Here is a 25,446-nt window from a genome sequence, read left to right on the forward strand (position 1 = left end):
CTTAGAACTTAGTATATCTTAATATCTAGTATATACTATTATATAAATGAATTACATATTTAGCCAGTGCTTTCCTCACAAGTTGAAGTGACTTCTCCGGAATTGGAGCAGTCCTATTGAATTTCTGCATAAAATACAATGATTTAACTTAGTGTATTTGAAATCTAAACTATAGGGAAAATAAAATTGAAACCTAAATAATACCGTTTCCCATCCACTGGTGTAATGTGCACGAATAATGGTCATCATCCAAAACATGACGTAGTAACCACATTCATATGACCCCGTTTGTATATTACACTACAATATATCATCATAATTATAAAATGTTAAGTAACATCAATTGAATGGAACCAAATGTAAATGAGTATGGACTAAAATACCAAACCTTAAGGGCAACCCATGCAAGCTTTTTAGCTGTAGCAGTAGATCTCCCAGATAACATCATATGTGTTGCAAGGGAACTATTAAAAGCAATTCCTTTAGCATACATTTATATATAAAAAAAGTAGAAACATTGAGATTCTTACCAATCTACTACATGTCTAAGAGAGCTGGGAGGAGACTTCTGCAATGAACAAAACCAGACAGCAGTGTTCTCCGGTATGGAGATCACAAGTAGCTGCCAATGACACCTGAAATTGGTAATAACTTATGAATCATATACCAAAATTAATAAATGAATGTGTTGAAGTTAACAAACTTCACTTACCCATGTATATAAGGGAGAAAATATATCTCCTTCCCCATTCCAAAACAGGTGCTGATGTATGTCTGGATATCATCAAATTTATTTCTTTCATGAGTCATAGAGGGGTCAATGAACCCATATACATCGTTGAACCCCTTCTTGTTACTAACATCAGACATATACCTAAAATGAAGAAATAATATGATATAAGTAAGTTGATAAAATAGAATTGTATAAAAAAGTTTTCATAAACTTACATCATCCACAGCTGAATGAGTGTAATATTAATTTCTTCTCTACCCGACGCAAGCTCCCTAACATCTTGATGATGCAAGTACAATGGGATCTGAGTTTCTCTTCCAAATGTAGTAGAATCCCAGTGTACATTCATCGGCACATTTGAAATGATTTTAGCGAGCTCGTCTAACGCACCAAGAGGGTCATCCTCAGATAAATGAGTCTTCTTCGGTGGAGGACTTCCCTCTTTACCTATCTGCTGTTAAATGCAAAAATGGTTATGTTATAACGTCAATTAGAAGTAAATATTAAAATTGAGAAGTATATAGTACAAGTGTTTACCGGGGGATTAGATACATCACCAACCAAATGTCTAGGCCAGGCGACAAAGGACTTAAATGCTTCTTCCACAGTGAAGAACTCATCTGTAGGCACAGGAAGAACAGCATCCGCTATGACAACTTCATCCACCGTGACCTTGACCTCATCTTCTGAAAGTTGTACACCATGCACTAAAGTGGTTGTCTCATAAACTGTTCTGGACGATATTGATTTTTGACGTACCCTTTCAAAATCTTCATATAACGCTCAATAGGATACATCCATCTTAAGTATACTGGTCCACACAACTTTATTTCTCTGATCAAATGAACAAGTAAATGCACCATGATGTCAAAAAAGGATGGAGGGAAAAACATTTCTAGTTGACACAAGATGATGATAATTTCGCTTTGAAGTTCATCTAACTTTGTAGGATTGATGACTTTACTACAAATTGACGAGAAAAATGAGCACAATCGAGTTATGGTCAGCCTAACTTTTTTGGGCAAAATTCCACGAATTGCCACTGGTAACAACTGTTGCATTAAGACGTGGCAATCGTGAGACTTCAGTCCAACAAGCTTTAAGTCCTGCATTGACACTAAGCTCTTGAAATTTGAAGAGTATCCTTGTGGTACCTTGATACTCTTTAAACAAAGACAAAAACTTATCTTCTCTTGTTTGGACATTGTGTAACATGCAGGGGGCAAATAAGTACGTTTACCAATCTCTCTTGGTGCCAACTCTTCTCGGATCTTCATGTCAACCAAATCCAAACGCGCATTCACTCCATCTTTTGTTTTTTCCTGGATATTTAGTAGTGTACCAATCAAGCTATCACAGACATTTTTCTCAACATGCATGACATCTATGCAATGTCTAACATCTAACTTTGACCAATATGGAAGATCAAAGAATATTGATTTCTTCTTCCAAGGGGTCGTTACAGAAGACTTCTTCGACGTTTTCCCAAATATATGATGTACTTTATTAACTTTCTCAGCAACTTCAAGTCCAGTAAGTGGAATGGGTGCATTGTCTTTCTCTTGTTCTCCATTCAAACAGTTCACACATGGACATCTGAACTTCACTTCATTATCATCACTTGTACTCGCATTACGTCGCGCAAACTCTATAAATTCTTCTACCCCTCTCTCGTACTCAGTGCTGATGCGTGGTAAATTAATCCACCCTCTATCCGTACGCATCTTTACTGAAATTGTTTACACAATTTCAATCATCTTGAATGATCACTTTGATCGTGTTTGTATTCAAGGTGTGACCCTATCCCATTCAAGAAGATTCACTTTTTTTAGTTTATTAAACATATCAATTTTAAACAACATATCTCATATTTCACAAAATTTTGCCAGCATTTCGCATTGGTCTTCAGGTTACACGAAATGAAAGTGATTATAAATCACAATCAAATATGCACCCGAAGATCAATACAAAACACACCGACAAATTTTCGTGAAATTTAAGAAATGTATATTAAAATTGATATGTTATAATAAACTATGAAAAAGTTATTACTCTTCTTAAACTGTCCAACCGGACAATTCAAGATTCAATACTGTAAATTATTATTACCATCTCCTCTATTTTTATTTGTAAAAAGTATGTTTGTTCAAAAAATCTGGAGATAGTAAATAATTTTTGTATTGAATCTCAAACGGGAAACTAAGGCTAATTCACAACAACAATATATATTCAAGCAAACAAATAATTACATACGCAATATGTAATATATTTAACCAAACAATATATTCAACCAAGAGTAAATAATGTCATTTCAATTAACTTTAGGGTTTAGATACTTGTTAATTATTTGTCTCAAAATCTATCAATCTTGTTAATTGATTTTCTAATATATAGGTATAGGTTAGACAACTTGTCTATTAAACAAGTTCAAACTAAATTAGAAGCGAATTGATTTGTAACCTACTTATAATAATCTTTTATTATATTCTTACCATTTTTTATTAATAATGATTTATTATTATTAAGTTTGTAAGTTAACAATTTCATCTTTTTAAACACTTATTTATCAATAACGTTTTGATAGTATGAATATAAAATTATTTATTAGTCTAATTAGATGTGTTATAACACTTTAATTTTCATCTACTATTTATACTAATTTTTAATAAAATAAGTAAATTTAATGATTTCATATAAATAAGTAAGTTGAGTAAAATGCCTTTTATAATACCATAATATATATATATTAAATTGAAAAAAAAATTATCCTTAAATAAATTAAACTACCAATCCTTAAAAAACAGTATAAAATAAACATTTGATTTTATAAAAATTGATGTCCAATTTATATGTTAGTATAAACATATGCATATGAACTTAATGAAAAATTAATTAGAATGTACAGTGACTATAAAGTTTTCGATGCTATCTGCCATTTAATTTTATATATAATTAAAAATATTGAATTTTTACAAACTTTTTTAAGAAATATATTTCTAAATTGATTTTGAATGGATTGTATTTACACTAACATTGTAAAAATTAAAGTCATAAATAAATTACGCAATTATTTTAGTATGAAGTATTCAAATTATTTCTTTCGACCCCTGATCCATTCTTTCAGACAAATTCTTACCGCAATTTCATAAATTAAAGTCATATGTTTATGTGCACTTTGATTTAGAATTGTGGTTGATTGTGTCTCATCCTTACAGGCATTTTCCCATCCTTTAATCCAATAATTGTCCCTAAACAGAGGAATGTTTCTGACAGTGTAATAATTCATCCTAACACCTTTTATGTTTACATATGCTTACTTTAAGGTATCTATTTGTTTAGGCGAGTTAATACTCTACTCTTGCTTTTTGGCATATTATTTCCTTTGGGTTTTCCTGATGTCATTACTATAGAAGATGACAATGCCATTGCAACAAATTAATCAGATTATAGCAGATAAATTGTCGTTAGTTTGTGAATCTTATTAGTGATGCCTCTGCTAGTTCTTAATCTGGTGCCATCAATTATGACAAATGTGATGTTAAATAAGGACAATATATGCTTGATCCAACAAAATTTAAAAAATCAACTCAACCAATACATACGATTTGATTCTCTTCCAGAAACAACAATTATTATCAGCAAGAAACAACAATTATTATCAGCAAAAATACAATCAACTAACCTCAATGTAGACAGGAAGAATGAAACAGCGTTGGAGGCAGTACCGGCGGAGGCAGCAGTGGCGGAGGAAGCACCGGCAGGCGAGAGCACTGGCAGAAGCAGTGGCGGAGACCGGCGACGTACCAATGACAGCAGCAGTGGCGGAGGAAACACCGGCAGGCCAACGGTGACGCGTAGGTGAAGGGCGGAGGCGCAGCCAACAACGAGGCCTGAATGCGCGAGCACTGGCAGCAGTAGTGGCGGAGGTACACCTACTTAATATTCAACTCTAAAATTATCATAATAACTTAACATTAGAAGAATTTGAGTCAGAATAATCAACTTAATATTATTACAAAATAAATTTTAAAGAAAAAAATGCAACAATTACAGAACACGTCTAACCTTGCTTTTATTTTATTACCCATCTTGCATTGGCCATAATTTATTACAGAATAATTTATCCAGGCAACTACAAATTCATGCCGATAGCTATCTTAATTATGATAAAATTAAATCAAATTAACTATCAATAATTAAATGACTTTCGTCAAATCTTCTACTAAAAAAAATTTCATGATTTTTAAATCTCAGTTCATTAAATCGATAAATTGAATAATAATAATAATAATAATTAGTTTAAAGAGATAAACTAATATAGATTAGAAAGATTAATATAAATATGAAAATTTTCCAGTGATCTAATAAAAAAACATGTCTGTTCCAGTGCAACCAAAAAGATAAAATGAATCAAAAAAGAAAAAAGAGGGTTTAAATATGACAAACCTAATATACTGGTGTGACAGCTGGGCAGCAGCTACAAGTCCTTTTCAATGTGCTTCCTATATTCATCCAACGTTGTGGCTCCAATACACTGCAAAAAAAATTTCACACTTCCTTACAATAGTTCCAAGTTCCACTAACAGTATGTTTAGTATAAGCATAATTCTTGTACCATTTAACCAAAATTGAACTGCTGACCCTGCAAACGGAAATTTTTGAAGATAAAATTCCAATACTAAATATTAAAAGTTCACATTATTTAATTCAACTAACACGCCAAGAGCAAATGATCATTTATCAGAATTGCTAATTGATATATGAACTTACCAGATCTGTTAGTTACAGTCAGTTTTTAACTACTTACAATTTAAAACAAAAATACTGAACAACCAAAAGACTAGGTATTCCTGTATCTAAAACAGACTTGCAAATATAGCCTAAATGTATGATTATTGAAAGCAAGTTGGCAACACAGAATAGAACAAGTCATTTTATCCTTTAGTATTTATGTTTCAATGGCAATACATGCACCAGGTATTCTTTTCTCTAAAACATATTTGCAAAAATAGCCTAAATATATGATTATTGACCAGCAGGTAGCAACACAGAAGAGAACAAGTATGCTCCAAATATCAAGTTCAGGGTTCACAAAAAATTAATAGCAATGAGAAAACAATGTAGTAATACGATTAAGTAAATAATAAATAATATCATTCTACAGGAGCTAAGCATCAGCTGGTCACAAGAACAAGCATACAACAAGTGATGCAAAACTACTTTCCATGGCATTCAAGAATATCTCTTTTTTTGGTTTGCAAGGAAAATAGCCAACAACACTATTTGAATTACAAGAATATATCCCACAGATGAAAATAAAATAAAAACAAAACAAAGGAGAATAAACACACAATGTAGTTATAAACCAAGTATTGAATTAAGAAAATCAGAAATAATGAATAGCATTCAAAATCAGCAACAACCAATAATACAGCAAATTAACAAACCAGAGATTCTTCGCCTTCTCCATCCACAGGCTCTGCTAGAAGAGACACATTGCGTACCAAATCAAGGACAGAATAACTCAACAAAATTATCAGCAGTTTAATACAGCAATCAAAATAAAATTAATCATAAAGAACGAAACAGCAACGAACACCTGCTAACAAAACTAATCCAAGACTTCAAATGTGAGAGTCACCACCACAAATGTGAGACCACTGGCAACAGCAGTGGCGGAGACCGGCGACGCACCAATGACAGCAACAGTGACGGAGACCGACGAGGCACCAATGGCAGCAGCAGTGGCAGAAACCGGCGAGGCACCAATGGCGAGACGGCGAAAGCAGGACGCAGGCGAGAGAACTGGAAGCGGTGAAGCGGTGGCGCGGCGACAGAAAACAAAATGAATACGAGGAAGAAGAAGCTGTCTGATTTGGTTGATGAATAAGAGCTACTACCTCGGTTACTTAAACACACGATGCAATAGGTGCTGGTTTAGGCACCGGTTGCCTACGAAACCGAAGCAGTAGGTAGGCGTTCTGACTTTTCAGTTACCAGAAGGGGTTTAGGCTTCGGTCACTTACCAAACCGATGCCGTAGCTACGCCCAACGACCTCGGTCCCTTCTGAACTGAAGTAATAGATGCTGGTTTAGGCACCGGGTGCCTCAAAAACGGATGTCGTAGCTATGCCCAACGACCTCGGTCCCTTCTGAACCGAAGCAGTAGAGCCTGACAGAAATGTCAGGGTGCCGTGTAGCAGGTGCAAGGAGCAGAGTTTTAGGCTTCGGTTGCGTGGCAGAACCGAGGCAATAGAGGCTTATCAAAAGTCAAATGTCTTATCGGAGAGAAATGTCAGGGCTGTGCAGAGGTATATGCTTCGGCCTTGTCTTAACCGAGGCAGTATGCGGATTCCGCTTCGGGCTCTGTTGCAACCGAGGTATAAACTGTTATATGCTTCGGTTTTCTCATAACCGAGGCATATATGGCGCGTTTAAATCGGAAATTTTTACTAGTGATAGTAAACTTCTTTCAAAAATATTAAACAATTCTAAACATAGAAAACTTATACTTATTGTTAAAAAATAGTGCTAAATAACATTATAAAAGGATTGTTGGACTGTAAATCCTATAAAATCCTATAAAATCAAGTATTAAAGTTTATAAATATTTTAAAACAATAAAACCGAATAAATAATTCAATTATATAAATAAAAATTTATAAATTTGTTTCATTATAAAAAATACTTACTATATTTCTAGAAATCTTTTTCTTAGCTCTCTCTACATTCTTTTTACGATTTTTAATGCTTAGATCATCTATTTCATAATCAGAAGGTATCTGAGTAATCACGGTGGATAATCCTTCCTTTTTATCTGATCATTTTTCTTTATAGAGCAAGTACGTTTATGCTCCTTTTTCTTTTAATTTTTCGGTCAAATTCATGCGTAGTAGTTATCTTCGCATGTGTTAAAGTAGTTTTCTACATATCTTTTTGTCGATCAGAGATCCTAAGAACTTGCTTTGATGATGTTCTTATGGTTTGTAGATTTTTCTAGAGTTCCTTGAGCTCAAAGCAAGAGCAACGAGTTGTGTAGTTGGGATAACTCCTTGTAAGGTAAGGGAAGCTAGTTTTATAATTTGAGTATTTAATTTCAAGTATGCTTGATGAATTTCTGAAATGATAATATGATCTACTTATGTTAGAGATGAATTTCTTGGTGAAAATGTTGTCTTGATTTAGTGAAATTGGTGGTATGATGCTTGATGTCTTGTATGAGTATGTGTTTGTTTCGAATAACCCTGTTGATGATGTTTTAGTGAAATGGTGGTATTATATTTGGTTTAATTGTTGAATGAAATTGTAATTGTAGAATTTTAGATCCTCCAAAAGGGGAGGTGTTGGTAGTTGACTTTTGGAAGAAATAGTAAAATGGGAGAAATGAGAATTTGGAATCTTTGGTAGTGTCATTTAAGATTAGTTTGGATGATGATTGAACATGTAGAGGGTGTAGATTTGCATAATAGATGATAGATTGTGTTGTTCATTGACTCTTAAGTGATTTTGAGGTTTTAGGTAAAATGGAGAGTTCAATTTGTCTTGGAGTTCATTTGGACTTGTTCAAACCCCTAAGTTGCTTGGTCAACAGTAAGAATTGGTAGATTTGAGTTTTGATCCATAAAGTGGAATTGAGTTGCTTTTGGGTGGGAATTTCATGGTAAAATGATTCAAAACTTGTTTAGATTGAGTTATATGTATATAAACATGTTGGTTGTAGTTTAGATTTACTTTTAGGAGTGTTAGAAGTTGGTGGAAATTCATGGGAGAGGACGTGGGAGGTTCGAGTGGTGTTCTTGGCAAATTTGGAGGGTTGCTGGTTTATGCAGAGGGGTTGGGTGAGCAAACTACTCGCAAGGCGAGTAAATAAGGATTTGGCAATGGGTATCAGGGGCTGGCGAACTCCCTCGTTGGTCTGTGGGAGTTCTCTGTTTTCGCATTCGTTGGGCGAGTTTGTAAGGTGTTTTGGTGATGGTTGTAGGGGCTAAACGATCCAGCTCGCGGGGCTGTGAGAGCTTACTGGTTTTGCTATCGTTGGGCGAGTGGGGACTTCTCGCTGGGCGAGTGGGGACTTCTCGCTGGGCGAGTAAGTCTAGGTCTTATTGCTAATTTTAAGTAATTTCTCTGCTATGTTTATTTGTGAATGGTAGAATGATGTATCTTATATTATGTGATATGGTTGAAAGGTGTGGTGGCATGTGAATGATGGTTATAAGGACGTCGATGAGAGATTCTTTAAATGGTTACGTGTGTAGGTGAATGTATTGATATAGGAAGCTAGTAATTAGAGGTTATTTTGACGCTCTCAATAACCTTCAGTCTTAAGAAGAGAAAGATAGTTATGTGGTGGAGAGTAGAAGGAGATCCCTAGTCTATTGGTTATTCGTTAGCCCTAAATGCTTGAAAGGATTAACCTTGGAGTGTGTGATTTTTTGTTAAGGATATTGTTGTTGTTCCACCTCAAAGGTAGGGCCTCTAGAGTTTGATATGAATACATGTATCTAGATGGTCAGTCAAGAGTTAGATGAGTATATGTGTGTGAATATTATTTGATGATTGATAAGTGAATTATTTAATGAGAAGCTGTGTTTTCTTTGTGTTTGTGTTTGTTCATCTCTTGAGTTGCAATGATCATCTTTATAGTGTGAGTAGATGAGAAGCTGTCTTTGGATCAAATGTTAGCAAGCAAGGATGGAGCAAAAGACCAGCCTTTTTCTTAGTTTGTTGATGTTATATATATTTATTTATAGATATATATACTTCCTTTTAATAGACTTATAGTCACACTTTAACTTTTAAGTGTAAGGGATTTTGTTGATAGAAACATTATCCTTTTTATTAATATATGTTATACTATTGTGATTACGTTTATAAAAGTTTATATATATTTTTCTTATGTTGTAATTTATTTATGTGTAATTTATCCCATAATAGTGTAAATACTATTAAAAGTTGAGATATTGCAATAAAAATTGTGATATCCGAATTTCCTTTAATTAATCAATAATGTCTCATAGGTGGAATTTCAAACTTACCCATTCTTTCCATAAATAAAGAATTTTTAGGTGGCGTGAATAACTTACTTTGATTTTTTTTTTCTTAGAACTCTACTTATTTATAGTCATGCAAATGATCTTTTTGTGTAATTTATCATTTCACAGCTACCTTTCTATAATTTACATTGGAGCAAATCTTTTTTTTACAGACTTTTAAATTTACAAGAATTATCTATCTTCAATTTTTTCTGGAATTATTTTGTTTTATTTTATCATGAAACATATACAAATAAGACAAAAACTGGTTAAATTTTATTTAAATAGTTTTTATAAAACAATGAAATTCTAATAATCATGAACGTAAGCTTCGATCCTTATAACAATAAACTAAGTACCAAAATTGATTACTCTCCATCAAATTTACAAAATCGTAAAGAAAAATATTTACCTGAGTTCATAATTGTCAAAGGTTACTAAAATATATTTTTTTTAAAAAAAAACATTTTTAATTAAGATTTATGTTTTGACGGAAAAGACTATGTCTCCGCAACTGGCAACCTGCAGCAAAGTAAGCGGGCCCAAATAGACAATCAGTGTCTCTGGTCCTTCACCCCGATGAGGCCCATTAAGCTTAAGTCTTGTCTCAATCTATGTCGGCTGAACTTGTATGTCTCACCCAATAGGCCCATTTGGCTATTACTATCTGCAAACTGTGCTTCCAATGCTGGGCACTGAACACTGTAAAAGAGGCCCAAGTGGGTCATGTAAAACCTGATCTTGATTACAACCTGCCAGCAACATGTCTATCTAATTTCAGGGTGCATGGAGGCATTATGCTGTCCAACTTGTTCAATAACATGGTAGCATTTAGTTAAAAGCTTATATACACCATCAGGTTAGAGATCTCACATTAATTAAAAAAATAAAAGACAAATTAATGATATATAAATAAATATATATCTTATTTTATATATCAATTTTATAAAATTAAATTAGATTTAAAACTAATAATCGACTACGTATTAATATATTGTCTCATATTTAATATATAACTTTAAATAAAAAAATTGTTGAAGATTTCCCGTCCATTAAAAATAAAAATAAATTTACATATTCATTGTATGGAGACATGTTTAATGTAAAATTAAATAATAATAAATAATTGAATAATATCCTGATAACATTTGATATGACAGTTTGGTTGAATCATAAATTATGAATATTAAAAAGTTTATATTAAAATGAGAAGATGTTAAGAAGTTGTGAAAGATGTTTGATAGGAAATATTATTGATGAAGGAAATAAATATAGAAGGGTAATGGGTGGATAGAATTATAGGACAGAAAAGGTGGTTTCAATGTCGGTTGAGTGGTGTGTTGTTTGGGGCTACTACGACCTAGTTTCTATTTATTGGTTATCTAAGCCTGCTACTGCTACTGCTCAGTGTTATCACTGTTTTCCTTCAAGTCATTTTCTGCACTTTCTGAAAATGTTTCTAAGGCCCATGCTGTCCTCCATATCTATCTTCACAATTCTATATCGTTAATGTTTATAATTTACTTATACTTTCTACTATATATATATATATATATATATATATATATATATATATATATATATATATATATATATATATATATATATATATATATATGTTCGGTGCATTTCAACCAAATATACTGTGTAACATTTTACTCTGCATATAAAATATATGAATAGAATAAAATAACAAATTTTTACTTATAATATATCTTTTATATATTCAAAACACTTGAAAATTCTTTCGTATTCAAAAAAATTTGATATTAAAGTCGTTGATTTATCTTGTGACCAACTTAGCCTGTTGAATAACAACAATATAACGTTACTGTTTTCACAATGGGAAATACATTAATGTAAAAAATTCACATTTAAAAAAATTATTGAAAATTTAAGTCTAATATTATATATTAGTGAAAACATTGATCAACATATAAGAAAAAAAAATTCATAAATTCATTATATATCTTAAAATTTTAAATTAAAATTAGCGTCAATTTATTTTATAAATCAGAGTGTGGTCACATGTTTATATTATTTCTCTCTAATGAATCTTCTCATAAAAAAAAAAAACCACCCATACTATATGATAATTTAACTAGTTAAATGTGTAAAAAAAATATTATAATCCTCCGTCTCTTTACTAATAAGAATAATGAGTTACCCTTACACTAACAAAAAATATATATAAAACGTTTGCAATGTTGCATCTCTTTTATTACGTAATTTAAAAATATTCAAAGTAGTATAATTCTAAAATTTAATTAAGTTAAATACAGGTATGAAATATATATTCAAGATATATTATTCAAATAAGTCATAATTTAGTATTATTTATTTTTTAATTTTTTTTCGTTTAATATTTATGGTGTGTTGAGATACATTGCTTTATTTTTATTTAACTCTTCTTTTAGTTAATAAAAAAACATTTAACTCTCAATATTTATTTGACACTATTCTTTCTTAATAAAAAAAATTATGATCATTTAGAAATATGTTTTAATCAACTAGTTAGATGGATCCTTAACAAATTTCATACTCAATCATTTTTACCCAACTCAATTTGGGGTAAGGTCGTTCTATAGAACAACTTAGACATGTCAAACATGATATAACACGTCACCTTATGATAATAGCATAGGATGGGAAAACTATATGTAATACCTTATTGGATTAAATCACCGATACAAGATGTCTTTAGTTCAAATCTCAAACACAAGTTTAATAAACATAATATTTAATATTCATGTAAAATTACCAAAGTCCATTTTTCAATGTGATCTAGTTTCTTTTCTTCCTATATCTATACTCACCTTAGTCACCAAACACTAATACCTTACTTTCCTCTAAAAAAACAAAATTAAAAGTAATCTATTTGATGACAAGTACGACGAACGTTCCTATTTGATGGGTATCACTATGTTTCTAAGGCCCATGCTGTCTACCATATCTATCTTGTTCCTACCACTTCTTCTTCTATATGCTTAATGTTTATAAATTACTTATAGTTTCTAATATATATATATATATATATATATATATATATATATATATATATATATATATATATATATATATATATATATATATATATATATATATATATATATTCGGTGCATTTCAACAAAATATGTTTGGAATAGAAGTTACTTTTATTAAATTTCTTCCAACAATTTTTGCAGGAAGAAGAGTGTGGATTTACTTATTTTTTTAAAAAAAATATGTATGTTTATTGAGAATATTTACTTGATATTTTTTATTTAAATTTATTTTTTAGTAAATCTTTTAATTTTAGAAATATTTTTATATAAATATATAAATATATTTAGTTCTTATTTAAATTTAGAAAATTAAAATTAATATATTGTAAATATTTGATATTATGCCACATTTTACTTTGCATATAAAATATATGAATAAAATAAAATAACAAATTTCTACATATAATATATTTCGTATATATCCAAAACATCTTAAAATTCTTTCATATTGAAAGAACATTTGATATGAAAGTCGTTGATTTATTTTAATGATCAACTTAGATAGTTGATAAAAACAACACTATATAAATAACAAAACAGTATAAGGTCATTTTCATGATGGGGAATGTATTAATATAAAAGATATTCACATTTAAAGATATATTATTGAGAATTCAAATATGACTGTAAGTATTATATAAAGTTGATATCATATAAGAAAAAAAAAACATAAATTTATTATATATTTTAAAATTTTAAATTAAAATTAGTGTCAATTTATTTTATGAATTTGAGTGAAGTCATGTTTATATTATTTCTTCCTAATTAATCCTTCTCATTAAAAAAAAACCATCAATACTAAATGGTAATTTAACTAGTTAAATGTGTAAAAATATATATGATAATCCTCCGTCTCTTTACTAATAAGAATAATGAATTACCCTTATAAATAATTTTCTTCGTTATTATTATTAGACAATTATTTTCAATATTTGTATATCTTTCTCCATTAATATATATATATATATATATATATATATATATATATATATATATTAAGAATTGGTAGGTGTGTCAAACTTATTATTTTCCTTAAAGGATACCAACAACTTAGTTGTACGCATTTCTTTACTAAATAATTTTTATATTTCTTATAACTAATTCTAATAAAAAGTTTTTAAAAATTATTTTAAATATAATTTTAATAACAATACAAAAAAAATCAATAATTTTACCATCAACTAACCACTAATTAAATAAGGATTCAATATATTTTTGTCTTAAAAGTAAAAATTGAAAATAGTCTATTTCGAAATTTTAATCCAATTTAGTCCTTTAATTTTAAAAATATGTAGATTTAATTTTTTTTTAACCAAATTTTGTTAAATTAATTTTTCAAAAGCACACTGTAAGTTAATAAAAAAATACTTAACTCTCAATTTTTGTTTATTTTTCTTTCAATATTTTTCTATTTCTCTATCAATATTCTAATATCGAAAGATTCGTTATTCTTATATAGAGGTTTTAGAATTGTCTCATTTTAAAGGGATTGTGTTTACTTGATACCAAGGTTGAGGCTTGCTTCCTATTATTGTAGTATATGTGGCATCACTTTTGGTAGCATTAATATAAGAGATAGAAATAATGATACTTTAACATACATAAATTTTTTATATTTATCTTACATTGCCTTTTCTTACTTTTTATTCTCTTTTTTCTTAAAAAAATACAAAAATTCAATCATTTATTACTATTTTACCCTTGTATTATGTATTTTGATAAATTTGATATTCAATTCGGGGCTAAGGTGCTCTATGGAATAACCTAGACATGTGAAACGTCATATATAGCACGTCATCTTATGTAATAGGATGAGAGAACTATATGTAATAACTTATTCGGTTAAATCACCAATACAAGATGTTTTAATTCAAATCTCAACACAAGGTTTTCCAGGACAATCCAAAACTAAACATAATGTTTAATATTCATGTTAAGTTATCAAAGTCCATTTTTCACATGTTGCAAGTAGTTCGAGCTAGTTTCTTTTCTTCCTATATCTATACTTACCTTAGTCACCAAACACTAATACCTGACTTTCCTTTAAAAAAACAAAGTTGAAAGTGATCTATTTGATGACAAGTATGACGAATTCAGACTATGTCATTCCTATTAAACTCTCACTTAGGAAAGAGAAAAAAAATAAGAAAGTATAACTTGTTTATATAGAATATCAAAAGAAGGCATGTTAAAAGAAACGTTTAATCATTCTGATAGTCCCTATTTATGTTGGATTTTCTCAGATAGGTCCCTTTCTTATTTTTTATTTTCTCAGGTCCCTAAAAGTGCAAAAATAATCTATCTGGATTCTTGCAATTAAATTGGTTAACTGGTTAAAATGAAGCTGAGTTGTCACTATAATGTGGAATCATTAATTGACGTGACACAAAACAGGTTACGTGGAGTATGTCTAATTAAAAAATAAAAAAAAAGTTCCTGAGAATTGAATTTAGGAGATCACGAAATTAGGGTTCATGAAAACGAAATTGGGAACGCCATTGGAGGGGATTTAAGATTGGAGATATAACGATTTTAGGTTTCACAGAGTGTTTGACATCGCGCCATCATCACACCACCGTGGACCACCATGGACAAATCATGACAACCATCACAAAACAAACAACCTGTAAAAGAGAAGTTGTTGTGAACGAAGAAAAGATGATGAAGTTAGGGTTGAAGGAAGAGAGAAAGTGGTGAATGAGTTTTGTTCTGTGTGGAAAAAATGTGGTGAAAATGATTCAACCAATCAATATACAATTACTTTATTAGTGTAAGTGTAACAATATCAATTCAAAAAGGCCGCTTTAAAAACTTAAAAGACCACTGCACTAAGTTCCTTATGAGAAAATAAAGAATCAATTAGCTTCTTCGCGTCAATTCCAACAGCCTGGCACCATCAAATCTCCAAAAACCTGTAGCGAACTCAGTCAAGCCACGAACCACCTACATCTCATCTTCCCAAATCTCGAACTTCATGGAACATGTAACCAAAGAAATCATGAACTCTAAATTGCACTTAAATCCCTAATCCTAAATATTAGAAAACTAAGACATAGATCGAGCTGCTTCATGGCCACCATTACAGTAACCCGCAAGTCACCAAAACGCGAAACCCTAATTATCGCCAGAGAAGAAACATGTCTCCTTTGTCGCAGCAACAATAGTGATTTCCAATTTCAATTTTTATCAGAAACCCTAAAACAACAATACAAAAAATCCTAATTTGGTGATTTCCAATTTCAATTTTTATCAGAAACATATTTGTTTAATTGTTTAATGTATCATATTCCAGTATCATGTCTTTCATCTTCCACGTAATTTAATGAACGTAATTTAATGAAACCAGGTCACAACGATAGCTTAGTAAAATTTTAATCTTGTTAACCAGATTTAACAGCAGGGATCCAATTGCACTGATATTTTATATTTTGAGACCCAATTGAGACAAAAAAAAAGAGATGGACCTATTTGAGAAAACTCAATCGTAAATAAATATTATCATAAAGATTAAACCTAAAAGAACATAAATGGAAGAGAATTGGCTTGAAGAAGATAATACATCTCTCGTTTGTGATGTGTAAGAGTGATGTTTGTTTTGCAAAGAATTCGTCTCACTTCATATAGTTATTTAAAGGTTTAATCATTTTGGAGGTCCCTATTTGTGCAGATTTGTGTCAATTAGGTCTTCGTATTTTTATTTGTCCCAATTAGGTCATTTTTTATGTAAAATTGAGTCAATTATGACCTTGTCGTTAATTGTTGTGGACGGCGTTAAATTTGTTGCCTGGTGGTATGTTGAGCTAGCAATTAATAAGCACGTGGCACAGTGAGGTCTCGTTACGTGGATTTATTTTAAGTAGGAATGGAAAACAATTTAGACGTGGTCGGCCTCTCAGCCTGGTGGTCGGCCTGGTGGGTGGTCGGCCTGGTGGGTGGTCGGCCTGGTGGTACCAGGAGACCGACCACCAGATCGAGTGGCCGACCACCCACCAGACCGAGAGGAGTATGAAGTTCCACTGCCACGTTCTTAACCATTGCATAGTCAGCATACCACGAGATAACAAATTTAACGTCGTCCAGTCCAATTAACGGCAATGTTAAAATTGACTCAATTTTACATAAATAAAAACCTAATTGAGATAAAAAAATATAAAAACCTAATTGAGATAAAAAAAATACAAAACCTACTTGACACCAATATGTCCAAACAAAACATCCTAAATGATTAAACCTTAATGCAGGAATAAAATTATATAAAATATAATATTTAAGTAACAATGAGAATATATTAGAAAATTAATTTTGAGATGAAATATTGGGTAAGGCAGAGAAAAGTATGTTAGGTGATGATGAAGCTGGTTCTGTTGTATAACTGAAAAGGTGTGGTGGGTCGAAAATACCATATATTGAAACGTCACTCCTTTGATATCAAAATATTACATGCGTACAAATATGTTACGATTACAAGTACATATATATTATTATTGTATGCTGTTCTGTCTGTGATTCTTACATATCATTTCTACTGACAGAGTTTGTTATCTTTGTGTGTTCCAAGACAGACCCGACCCTTCTGTGGTGAGCTGTTTTATCACAGTGCAATGAAATTTATCATTTTGGAAACATGTCATTTGGAACCTTTCTTTACTTTCTTTTTCAAAGGTTACCTTACCACCCTTCTCCACTTTTGTAACATAATACAATTACAGAACATAGAAAATGATTCTTATTACTGAACTCATGACATGATTATACTATTAAGAGAAATTAATCAGAAACTGATTTGTAAGTATTATGCACTAATAATCAATGGTTGTACTTTGTCTGTCTGCAGACAAAAAGTGGTGCAGAGGTTCTGATTTGGGCAAACCAAAGAGAAACCATAAACGAACAGGTAGCTCTACTATCTGCAGATGTGGTGTTGGGTAGGTCTCTCAGTTCATAAAAGGAAAACCTTTTCTATTAAAAGTAAATCACGACAACACACGTGTCATCACTTGATTTGCCATACCAAAGAACGACGACGTTTCGGGTTCAGACAGTGACGACCCTCTCATTGCGTGGAAGAAAACTCGTTATTTTCTCTGATTCTCTGCGCACACCTTATATACGTATCTGCATACAATTACACCTTTTTATGCCTTTTCTTTTCTCATTTATGCAAAGAAAATTCAACAGATCTGGAGTTTGGCAGCATTCATATGAATAATTGAAATTCTGTGTACTTCTCAGTATATAACGTCCAACGTTGATGTAACCACACAATGCCAGGGGATTCCGGTATCAAAGGGACCAAATCGTAAATCATGATAATATACTTAATTTTTCTTCTTTTCTTCTGGCTTTGATTAAGGTAAGTGCATCATTGTGAATTGAATTTATTTATTTTAATTAATATTCTATATACCCTTTTGGCATCTTCTTCATCCTTTCTATGCAAAAAACGTTGGTCTGATTTGCCAAGTGAAGTTTCTTTAGGTTAGGCATGCGCAACAGCATGCCTCTTTCGCTATTCGATCTTTAACTTCTAATAAGTGCGCATTTACTTCAGAAACAATAAATATATTTATACGAGAAATGCCGTTACTGTTCCCATCATTGCCTAGGATACTACAAAAATCTTTGGAAAGTCCTAGGGCCTACTATGTTTCGTGTTGGATTTGGCATTGAGTGAAACAGGATTTAAATCCTTAACCTTGTTATTTTTAAGAAACTACGCTCTAAATTTACGACAAGTGGAGGCATATCCTTGTAGCATCTCCATTAATAACAAAAACAATCAAGATAACGTGGTTGACGTAATTTTTAGTTGATAACCGTAATCACAAAAATGGAGATATGAGATATGATGGTCAGAGATTTGCTACCAAATCATATAGCCGTTTCCCTTTCTTTTGCTCTTAATTATTGCTTTTTTCCCTTCTTATCAAATAGATATAATTTTCATGAATTCTTTTTTTAAATTTATTAGCTTTGTGTTGCGTGGATGTAGCTTGGAAAATATATAATTCATACTTAAGCGAATTGTTGTTTATTGTTTTGCTGGCTTTGGGGTGTAATCTTTGAATGATCCAATTATCTCTTGTCTAATAATTCCAAGCCTTCTTTTCAGCATATCATATTTTAATCTAAGATTTGTGCATGTTTCATAGTAGTCTATTCACAATCATATTAGATGTGTATTTCCGAATAAAGTGGAACACAATTTACAAATATATAAATAAAACTTTTAAACATGGAGATGATCAATAGTTAAATTCTGTTCATATATGAAAAGAATAATGGAATTAAATTATATATATAAATTCTTTTTTCTAATTAAAAAAAATTCCTCGTTTCCAGGTTTCATTTCGTCTACTAAAAACACACATAATATCAAAATATGATTATCATTTACTATCATATAATAAAAAAATATCATTAAATGATGTAGATGTTAGAAAAATAATGAAAATAAATAATAATTATTATTATATAAAAATGAGATAAAGATATAGATAGTAAAAGATTCATTAAATCAAACAAGTGATAATAAAAAATGATACAATTATAATTGAAGAAATGAATAAAAAAAAGTCTGGATTAAGTAGTCAAAACGTTGTCATTGGAGAAAAAATGTCCACACTACAGAAGACAAAACAAAATTATATGTATTTCTCTGTTGCCAAAGGACATTAGATTAAAGTTAGCCCCTAAATAAAGTAACTTATACACCAATTCTCCATAATGGAAAGTCAAAATGCATTTGATTTAACCTACAAATGTTGCAATCATAAAAGAATAACAATCCCACACAATTGATTTTTTTTATAGCTATTTTACAACATACAGAAAATATTATAATACGAAGATTTAAACAAGTCCAAAAATCAATCTACAAACGTTTGATTTTGAGTTGTTGATCAATGACTCGTTTATGACACTCCCTACAAATCAAAAGTGACATTTACATCACACAAATAATCAATTTACCAACATTTGGTTTTGACTTGTTGATCAAAAATTCATTTATGATTCCGTACAAATCAAAAGTGACATTTATAACGTTTCTTCTACACCTCCCAATTTTCATCTTACATCTTCAAATGTCAACCCGTATAAGCATTCGAAAGCCGATTAAGATATTTACTTAACCGAAGTCTAAAAATTGATTAAAATATTTACTTAACCAGATTCGAATATTGGTTAAGGTTTTTTTTATAGTTTACTTTTCTTTTTAATTAATAATAATAAAAAACAATTAATAAATGTAATATTTTTCATATAATTAAATATATACTAATATTTTAATTTATAAAATATTAATTATTAAAAAAATATTATAAAATTAAAAATCAAAAATTTGAAAAAAATATATTCACCATAATTGGAAATTCAGTTAATATATTTAATTTGAATTATTGTGTGTTAACCGTATTTCTAATTACGGTTATGTTTTTCGTTTTTTATAATTTAGTTTGTAATCAATTAATAATAATTATAATAATAATAATGATAATTTAATTAATTTAATATTTTTAATAAATTAATTGGGAATTTTTGACATTTTAAAAGTAATTAGAAAGTTCCGGATAAAACACTCTTATAACGAACACATAATCAATATTAAAAAAAAATCAACTTTTTTACTTAAACATGTTCCATGAAATGATTGATAACTTACGATATAATATTTACGAACACATAAGTGAATATGTATCTATTTTATTTCATTGTTTTATAATTTATTAATTTCATGTTTTAACTTTCAAATAAATGAAATTTAAATTATTTTATTAAATTTTTATTATTTATAAATCTATTTTTTTTCAAATATATTTATTTGCAAGTTAAAATGTAATTTTCTCAATATGATAATTATTAACAATTTTAAAATTAAAGTAAAAATAGTAAATATTATATAGTAATGTATAAAATTCTTATTCTAAATGTAAAATAATTTATATTTTAATCTATTGTTTAAATCCTTTAACAACTCTTAAAAACTTCTGACATCACTAATTACCATTATTATATCATGGTGGTATTTTTCTTATAATAACAAAAATTAATGAAATTGTATTTCTAAAAGTTAATATAAATAATTTTTACAATTTGATTATATATATTTTTAATTATTTTGTAAATTTTGTTATATTTATTTAATTTTAAAAAATATTAAATTTTGAAAAACGATTAAATTAAAATAAAAGTCATTTGAAAGGTAAAATTGGAAAAAGTGTCGAAACCAAAAGAAGAATCGTCTTATATAATATTATATATAATAATATAGATGCAATTATATTATTTATTTTAATAAGTTCCTTATTATTTATTATTATTAAAAGAATTTAAATAATTTTAAGAATATCCATTTATATTCTACATTTAATTACACAAACCAAAGTTGTATTTACTTATTCAATATTACTTTATTCTTTTATTTATATTTATTTTATTTTATTCTATTATTTATATTTATTTTATTTTATTATTCAAAAACTAAAAAGTAATATCATATTAATTATAGTTTGAAACATTTTTAATAACAATTAATTGTAAACTTTAATATTTTCAATTTCTTTATTAATTTTATACTAAATAATTTTATATATGCCTAAATTATTACTATTATTAGTTGCATTTTATATATATTTCTTAATATTATTCATGATTCTATAATATTTTAAAATGTTAAAAAATAATTTTAAAATATTATTACATAAAGTATATGATAAATGATGTAAACAATATAATTAATAGTATATTAAAATTAGGTTAAAGAATCTCTAAGACATAAAATTAAAACTTTTTATTGTTTAAAACTTTGATAGATTTTAATTTTTAAATTTTAAAAACAAATACATATAAATTTTCGTAATTCAAAAGGCATGTTAAATAATGATACAAAAACAATTGTGCTCAAACACAATTTAATAATAGGTTTAAATCCTGGGATGGTCCTCAAGTTTGTTGAGGAATCTCAAGTGGGTCTTTGTAGTTGAAATGGTCTCAATTGGGTACAAATATTTGTAAAATTGAGTCAATTTTGTTTTATCCATTAAATTGTCACACACGTCATTAAAAGGAGTTGACGTGTTTATGCTGATGTGCATGGTTTGATTAGGTGAAATTTTTATTTAAATTAAAGAATTATGATATGACAAAATTGAATTGAAGACCATTAATCAACGTGTGTTCTTCATCCAATCAGGCCATGGGCCTCGCCGCCGGCCGCCGATCGCGGTCGGAGCTTCATGTAATTTCATTAGTTTTGCATTTTATACTCTAAAAATCGGAAGCCTTTGTGATCTATATGTACCAAAATCAACTTCTTACTCTTAATTGCAGTGATAACGAAGACCAGGTTCCTGTAACTGCAATAACCAACCCAAAAACCATAATTGCCACATCACAAGCGAGACACCTCCAATCCATCTCTTCTTTGAAAACCAAATAGTGAAATGTAGCTGGCAATACAAAGCTAAGAATAACACAGACGCTACTACCAACAAGTGATAAAAAATCTTTAAGTTAGGAACAAAAATTGCCACAAAACTCACCCTTAACACCAATAACCACCTTAACCACAAACAGTACTTAGAATTCCACAACCGTCTCTCTACCAACTCGTTCACTGGATTCATCATCAATGGGAAAGTAAAGAACAGGTTGATGCAAATGTAAGACCCATGAAAAATATTTACCTTAATAGTAACAATTTTATTACTAGTAGTAATAATTTTTTTTTGTGAATGGAAAATATAATAAGTTTATAATATAAAATGTGGAAAGTTAAATAAGAAATTTTGGTAGCTTAATTGGTAGAAAATTTTGGTGATGGGTTCAATCTCTTTTCTACCTTTTTGTAAAAAAAAAACGAAAAAGTAAAATAAAATTTAAAATATTGATAATGGAGAAAGCATTCAGATTTGAGGACATTATTGAGGAATCCATTATGTAAGTGGTGATTAAGAAATTAATATAATAAAATAATATTAAAATAATAAATAATATTAAAAAAATTGGTGAATAGTAAAATTTTTGGACTATAAATAGCCATGAGGGGGGAGGCTATTTTGCACAAAGAGAGGAAGAATCAAGTGAGAAACCTTGAGAAATAGAGAAGAAAGAGTTAGGAAGAAATTTTTAGTTGCAAGAAGAGTAGAGGCTCTTGAGGGTTTTTCGGAGAAACAAATTCGAAGCGAGAGGAGTCTGGAATAGAGGTAGGGGAGCTAACCTTTCTAAGCTTTTATATTATGATTTAGTATTGTTTTATTACTATTCATGTCTTGAAATTTTGTGGGAATATTGTTAATGCTTACTGTATATCTATCTATATTGAATTTCGGTGTTAATATTATATGTTGTTGTTTTGAATCTATAAATAAGAAATTTGTTAAAAACTAGTTGAGGAACACTTTGGCTAAGGAAAGACTTGGTACTTAAGTTGTCCATTGTGACATACCTCTCTTTCCTGGAAGTCTACTCGATATGTTTTTAACTTAAATCTTGTTGTACAGATTGAGTACTGTTAAATTATTATGCAATATATATCTCGTAGGAATGAAAATGTCTGATGGATTCATGTTATTGTGGTAGATATGGAATTATGAATTATAATTGTGATGGTAGGATAAAGGAATCTTAAAAACCGGAGTTGGTACATTCCTGATCATAAAGCAGCCTTGGTCCAATCCAGTAAGTTGTGACTAGTCATATGTAGTGGCGTTTATGGTGAGTTTGATTCGTCAAACATTTGATTCTTCTCCGGTGACCATTTATGGTGATATTTTAGAATTGTTAATTTATTTTGTGATATATTCATTTTGTATGATTTCTCTAGTGATTGTAATTTATTATATTGGATTTGAATTTATGCATCTGAACATGATATGAGTATTATGGGGAGATTTCGTAAGGATATATAATATGAGTCGAGGAATGTGAGCATGGTATGAGTCTCGCGGAGAGATTCTGTAATGTCATGGTATGTGTGTATATTCGATGTTGAGGGTCCTAAGTATGTGGTGAGAGGGGCATGTGGTCCTGAGCATGTGGTGAGGGTCCTGAGTATGTGGTGAGGGTCCTGAGCATGGTATGTGTGTTATCCTGATACTCTAATGATCATCCAGTCTCAAGTAGAGAGGGATGAATTATGTGGTGAGAGGGGCAGGAGGTCCTGGTCTATGTGCCGATTTTGGACATAGTGTTGAGGACTAACCTTGTGGATAGTATGAGTCTCGCGGAGAGATTTTGTAATGCCATGGTATGTGTGTATATGTTGATGTGCCTGAGTTGGAGGTTATCCTGATACTCTAATGATCATCCAGTCTCAAGTAGAGAAGGATGAATTATGTGGTGAGAAGGGCACGAGGTCCTGGTCTATGTGCCAATTTTGGACATAGTGTTGAGGACTAACCTTGTGGATGGTATGAAGGGTAGGGGGTCCTGGTCTATGTGTCGGTTTTGGACATAGTGTTGAGGACTAAGAAGGCATCACAAGTGCGTAATCTCCCGTTGACCGCTCATCAACATATCGTTGGTATAAGTGTTTATTGGGTATTGTGGAAGGAGTGTCTATTGAGTGTATCAAAGGAACAGATGAGTATCTATGATGTGATTGTTGTATGATGGTATGAGTGTGTCTGACATAATTATTATATGAGGTTTGTTGAGTGCATCAAAGTAAATATGCATGTTTCATAAATGATTGGTTGCATGTTAGCTCACCCTACTTGTTTGTGTTTGTGTTTGGGTATGTGCGATGATCGTATAATTCGTTGTACAGGAGCAGATGAAGGAATATTGTCTGACTCAGTGCCAAGGAAGGGAAAGATAGAAGAATAAAGTAGAAGAACTCAAGTTATAATCAGGATTTTTCAAATATGAGTTTAAAACATGTATAGACATATATCAACTATAAATTTTTAAAGTGTGAGATTACAGGATGTTACCGTAAATGTAATGTTACAATATATAAATTATGAATTTTTAAGTGTGAAATTATGGGATGTTATAGCAAAAACCCAACTACACCAAAGCACTTATCATGCATGGTCCAAGATTGATAGTGATAACCCCTTGAGTTTCTTCACCAAAAGCAAAGTAACCTAAAGCAGCAAACGCTGCAAACATTAGAGAAATGAGAAACATTGTCGCATCCGAAACCCCACAAAATTTCTCCTTATTCTTGGCCTCTCTTATTCCAGCGACAAAATCATTCCTCCCTTCAAACGCATACACCACCACCTAAAAGAGATCACCTTTACAAACATTCATCCACTTTCACAGGGTTTCTTGTGAAAATTTCTTGTTGGGCATCTCTTCAAAATGTCAAGTTTCCCCAACACAGTCGGAAGGTCGGAGGTTTGGCAAGGCGCCGAAAAAATCCTCTTTTTCTCAAATTTGTAGTCTCTTGAGCCAGTTCTTGAAGGAGAAACGAGCTTCTGGTGGAGGGAGATGAGGTGGCGGAAGGGTTTGGAGGAGTCAGAGATGGTGGCATTGTGGAAGGAAGGTTGGGCGCAGGGGTCTCGTGAGGTTAGGTCCATGCCAGCCCCCAAGAGCAGCCGCAACGGTCGGTCCGAGAGTCACCAGCGGAGAAGGACAACCTCCTTCCATGGCCAGGCCGCCGTCTCCGTCATTAAGCTCTGTCGTC

General features: G+C 30.6%; 1 pseudogene; it reads right to left on the bottom strand.

The window, feature by feature from the left end:
* Positions 1–24,944, bottom strand: LOC108330187 (uncharacterized; annotated as a pseudogene).
* Positions 24,945–25,446: the final 502 nt, after the last annotated feature.

The sequence above is a fragment of the Vigna angularis genome, chromosome 4 (genome assembly GCF_016808095.1).
Source record: "Vigna angularis cultivar LongXiaoDou No.4 chromosome 4, ASM1680809v1, whole genome shotgun sequence".
Taxonomy (NCBI): domain Eukaryota; kingdom Viridiplantae; phylum Streptophyta; class Magnoliopsida; order Fabales; family Fabaceae; genus Vigna; species Vigna angularis.